Here is a 5,910-nt window from a genome sequence, read left to right as displayed (position 1 = left end):
TTCCTTATTTGGAATATGTTACAATATGCTCAGGTTTACCACAAAACTCTACATTGCACTTTGGGTGAACATGCAGGACAATTCTTTGGAATTGCATTATTTTATTCTTCAAAGTCATACAACATTTCATAAGGAATATAAGCACTAATGTTTCTTTGAAGGAGAAATTTGGGGTTAAAAGAATTGTTTTCTAAAAATAATGCAGGCTAATTTTCTCCTATTCAATTCAAGGTCCAACTTATTGACCACTTATTATGTTTTTCTAAAATGTATTTACAGATAGAAGAGCTCAATGATGAACTCAAAGAGTTCATCAAACTGCATAACCTAATGTTAAAAAGAAAAAAATAAGATATTCTTCATATATTTACATATTTACACATGTGTGCATATGTAAAGAGGTACACATACCTCTGTATATGTGTTTGGACCAGTGATTATCTCTCAGATGGTGGAGTGAGTGATTTGGATCTCATTAAAAAATTTAGCAATGTACCATGGCAGCTTAAAATTATCTATAAGTGGGATCATCTAAAGGACCTCAATGTCCATAAATAATTTTTTCTTTGTTTTAAAATCACACTGGACAATCTCTGAGACAGTATTATATATTTTTCTTTAGGATCCCTCCCTCCTCCATGTGAATCACTTTCCCTTTCTTGTACCCTTCCCTTATTACTCTTTTGATTTTCCCTATTCCTCTCCCACTTTTTAATGAGGTGAGAAAATATTTTCTGTAAAACAAATATGTCAATTATTTTCTCCTTGAGCCAACTCCGATGAGAGTAAGATTCACACAATGTTCCTCCCCCTCTCTAAATTCCCTCAGATATGATAGCTTTCCTTTGCCTCTTCATGGGATGAAGTTTCCATCTTTTATATTCTCTTTTCCCTTTTTCTGACACTATTCCCTTTCCATTTCTACTTCTTTTTTTATTATATATTTTTATAATATTATCCCTTGTATTCATTTTTCCAAATTATCCCCCCCTCCCTCTACTCCCTCCACCCCGATGACAGGCAATCCCATACATTTTACATGTGTTACAATATAACCTAGATACAACACATGTGTGTAAATACCATTTTCTTGTTGCACAATAAGCATTAGATTCCGAAGGTACATGTAATCTGGGCAGACAGATATTAGTGCTAACAATTTACATTCACTTCCCAGTGTTCCTTCTCTGGGTGTAGCTACCTCTGTCCATCATTAATCAACTGGAAGTGAGTTGGATCTTCTTTATGTTGAAGATTTCCACTTCCATCAGAATATATCCTCATACAGTATTGTTGTTGAAGTGTATAGTGATCTTCTGGTTCTGCTCATTTCACTCAGCATCAGTTGATGTAAGTCTCTCCAAGCGTCTCTGTATTCCTCCTGCTGGTCATTACTTACAGAGCAATAATATTTCATAACCTTCATATACCATAATTTACCCAACCATTCTCCAACTGATGGGCATCCATTCATCTTCCAGTTTCTAGCTACAACAAATAGAGCTGCCACAAACATTTTGGCACATACAGGTCTCTTTCTGCTCTTTAGTATTTCTTTGGGATATAAGACCAGTAGTAGTACTGCTAGGTCAAAGGGTATGCACAGTTTGATAACTTTTTGGGCATAGTTCCAAATTGCTCTCCAGAATGGCTGGATTCTTTCACAACTCCACCAGCAATGTATTAGTGTCCCCGTTTTCCCACATCCCCTCCAACATTCATCATTATTTGTTCCTGTCATCTTAGCCAATCTGACAGGTGTGTAGTGGTATCTCAGAGTTGTCTTAATTTGCATTTCTCTGATCAGTAGTGATTTGGAACACTCTTTCATATGAGTGGATATAGTTTCAATTTCATCATCTGAGAATTGTCTGTTCATATCCTTTGACCATTTATCAATTGGAGAATGGTTTGGTTTCCTATAAATCAGGGTCAGTTCTCTATATATTTTGGAAATGAGACCTTTGTCAGAACCTTTACTTTTAAAAATATTTTCCCAATTTGTTACTTCCCTTCTAATCGTGTTTGCATTAGTATTATTTGTACAGAAACTTTTTAGTTTGATGTAATCAAAATCTTCTATTTTGTGATCAATAATGATCTCTAGTTCTCCTCTGGTCATAAATTCCTTCCTCCTCCACAGGTCTGAGAGGTAGATTATTTTCTGTTTCTCTAATCTATTTATTATCTCATTCTTTATGCCTAAATCATGGACCCATTTTGATCTTATCTTGGTATATGGTGTTAAGTGTGGATCCATATCTAATTTCTGCCATACTAATTTCAAGTTTTCCCAACATTTTTCCAAATAATGGATTTTTGTCCCTAATGTTGGTATCTTTGGGTTTGTCAAAGATTAGAATGTTATAGATGTACCCTTTTTTGTCCTTTGTATCTAATCTGTTCCACTGATCTACCGGTCTATTTCTTAGGCAATACCAAATGGTTTTGGTGACTGCTGCTATATAATATAGCTTTAGATCAGGTACACTTAGACCACCTTCCTCTCAGTTTTTTTTTTTTTTTTCATTAGTTCCCTTGCAATTCTCGACCTTTTATTCTTCCATATGAAATTTGTTGTTATTTTTTCTAGGTCATCAAAATAGTTTCTTGGGAGTCTAATTGGTATAGCACTAAATAAATAGATTAGTTTAGGGAGTATTGTCATCTTTATTATATTCGCTAGGCCTATCCATGAACACTGAATGTCTTTCAATTATTTAAATCTGACTTTATTTTTGTGGCAAGTGTTTTGTAATTTTTCTCATATAATTCCTGACTTTTCTTTGGTAGATGGATTCCCAAATACTTTATACTCTCAACATTTGTTTGGAATGGCATTTCTCTTTGTATCTCTTGCAGTTGCATTTTGTTGGTGATATATAAAAATGCTGAGGATTTATGTGGATTTATTTTGTATCCTGCCACTTTGCTAAAATTTTGAAATATTTCTAATAGCTTTTTAGCAGAGTATTTGGGGTTCTCTAAGTATACCATCATGTCATCTGCAAAGAGTGATATTTTGATTTTCTCATTTCCTACTCTAATTCCTTGAACCTCTTTCTCGGTTCTTATTGCTGAGGCTAGCCTTTCTAGTACTATATTGAATAGTAATGGTGATAGTGGGCAACCTTTTTTCACTCCTGATCTTACTGGGAAAGGTTGCAGTTTATTTCTATTGCATATTATGCTTACTGAAGGTCTAAATATATACTCCTGATTGTTCTAAGGAATAGTCCATTTATTCCTATACTCTCAAGAGTTTTTAGTAGGAATGGATGTTGGATTTTGTCAAATGCTTTTTCTACATCTATTGAAATGATCATATGGTTTTTATTAATTTGATTATTAATATGGTCAATCATATTAATAGTTTTCCAAATATTAAACAAGCCCTGCATTCCTGGAATAAATCCTACTTGATCATAGTGTATTATCCTGGAGATAATTTTCTGAAGTCTTTTTGCTAATATCTTATTTAAGATTTTAGCATCAATATTCATTAAGGAAATTGGTCTATAATTTTCTTTCTCAGTTTTCGATCGACCTGGTTTAGGTATCTGTTAGGATTACTAAGTGAGAACTGAGGTTTTCTGGACAATTACAAGGTGAGAACTCAGGTTGACTTGATAGAGGGGGCAAGCTCATTGGCTGGGGTGGTTCTTCCCAGAAGCCCTTGCATTATCCCACGCCCATTCTCTGGGAGAATAAAAGAGAGGACTCTCAGAGAAAGAAGAAGACTCTCTGCATTACATCAGGCCTGACGGGGCTCTCTGCAGGAAGGGAAGTCACTTCTAAGGACAAGAGTTAACAGCAACTGCCTGGAGACAACGGTTCACTACAGGAAGAAGAATCTGTCTTAAAGATTTGAGTAGACACAGCAGATCTCTTCCCAGAGAGCGATCTGGCAGCTCCTAGAGATCTTTCTACAGCTTTAATGCCATTTTCCAATCTCAGACTCTGTTGTCCCTGAATATCAATTTCTCCTTTAACCTTCCCAATCTTTCCTTTTACTTCTTCTTCATTGACCTGTGACTCTTGCACTTCCCGGTGTAACTTTTCTGCCTCCAGTCCACTTTCCATACTATGAATTTGAGCTAAATAGTCTTTTAATTTGCCTTCACATTCTAGGATCCTCTGCCTTATCTCCTGAAGTTGATCCTTCAGTTGCTTCTCATTTTCTTGTTCGATCTGTAATTCATTTTCCCAAAATTCTTCCTCTTCAATTTCTACATCATTTCTTTTGATCTTCTGCTCAAGACGAACAATTTCTTCTTCCAGGTTAGAATTATACTTTTGTTCCCAGTATCTAATTTCCATGTCATTGGACTCAAGCTGCTTCTCAATGGATTGAAGCTTCTCTGTCTGAAGGCGGATCAACTTTTTTAATTCATCTGCTGTCGTCTTACAGTTACTGAGAACCTTTTGCTTAAACTCTGTTTCTTTACCTTTTCCAAAAATGTCCATGAGTCCTTTGGCACCTCCTGTAAATGTCAAAGATTTCCTTTTTGGCTCTCGCCTTTTTATTGATTTGTCATTCTGAGGCCTCAATTTAGCCAAGGGGGGCAAGCTCTGTCTATATAAAGTTCTCTCGGGTATTCGAGCAACACTGTCTGAAGTTGGCCTCTCACTAAGAGATGGCCCTGTGCGACGTAATATCAGTTGAACATCACTGGCATATTGTCCCCATTTGTTTAATGAAATGATTGGATTTTCATGAGGTGCTAAGTGCCTCTCTGTATCTCTCCATTTTTCTATTAGTGTGTATCTTCCTGTTCGACCTATTGCTTGAGCTAAGGCTATTACAACCTCTTGGCAAGTTGTGACTTCCGTGACCCCACAAACAATCCTCTGGACTCCATCCACCCATACTTTGAGTTCCATGGTGCAGACAGCCAATCATGCAGGAGTTATAAACCTAGTCATCTAGTATTCAGGTCATATCTGTAGTCACCAATGGTGAAAAGGCAGAACATCTGGGGTCAGCTCACATCAAGAATTTGAAATGAAAATGAGGCACTCTTCAGCATGTCTGGGTATTTTGGGAGTAGCTACAGGCACAGTTTTGCAACTGCAACGCCCCCGTGGGCTGCGGAGTCCAGCCCAGCGAAGCAGCGGCGGGAGCAGCGGGGACTCGGCGGCTCCGGAGCCTGGGCTGCTCGAGGCTGCTGTGCCAGCTGAGCTGGGGCTGCTGTAGCCGGCACTTTTCCTCCTCCTCTGCAGCCAGAGCCCCTTGAGGCTGGAGCACCGGCTTCTCCCTCCTCCTCAGGACCTACGGAGCACCCGCGCCTCCCATCCGGGGAGTGAGTGTATTTGTGTGGGAAGGAATCGGAGGTGCTACGTGGGGAAAGAACCTCCCCCCACTACTGCCTCGGGTCCCGCCGCTGAAAAGGAGCTGCCAGATCGCTCTCTGGGAAGAGATCTGCTGTGTCTACTCAAATCTTTAAGACAAATTCTTCTTCCTGTAGTGAACCGTTGTCTCCAGGCAGTTGCTGTTAACTCTTGTCCTTAGAAGTGACTTCCCTTCCTGCAGAGAGCCCCGTCAGGCCTGATGTAATGCAGAGAGTCTTCTTCTTTCTCTGAGAGTCCTCTCTTTTATTCTCCCAGAGAATGGGCGTGGGATAATGCAAGGGCTTCTGGGAAGAACCACCCCAGCCAATGAGCTTGCCCCCTCTATCAAGTCAACCTGAGTTCTCACCTTGTAATTGTCCAGAAAACCTCAGTTCTCACTTAGTAATCCTAACAGGTATCAGTACCATGTCTGTATCATAAAAGGTGTTTGGTAGGACCCCTTCATCCCCTATTTTTTCAAATAATTTACATTACATTGGGGCTAATTGTTCTTTAAATGTTTGGTAGAATTCACATGTGAATCCATCTGGTCCTGGGGATTTTTTCCTGGGGAGTTGA

At 38.7% G+C, this 5,910-nt stretch overlaps 1 pseudogene; it reads right to left on the bottom strand.

Annotated features, from left to right (window-relative positions):
* Nucleotides 1-313: 313 nt before the first annotated feature.
* LOC141543860 (ras association domain-containing protein 8 pseudogene) lies at nt 314-5,106 on the bottom strand (annotated as a pseudogene).
* Between the last annotated feature and the right edge of the window lie 804 nt (nt 5,107-5,910).

The sequence above is a fragment of the Sminthopsis crassicaudata genome, chromosome 5 (assembly GCF_048593235.1).
Source record: "Sminthopsis crassicaudata isolate SCR6 chromosome 5, ASM4859323v1, whole genome shotgun sequence".
In the NCBI taxonomy this organism is placed as follows: domain Eukaryota; kingdom Metazoa; phylum Chordata; class Mammalia; order Dasyuromorphia; family Dasyuridae; genus Sminthopsis; species Sminthopsis crassicaudata.
Note: the sequence above shows the minus strand (reverse complement) of the source record. Positions and strands in the feature narration are given on the sequence as shown.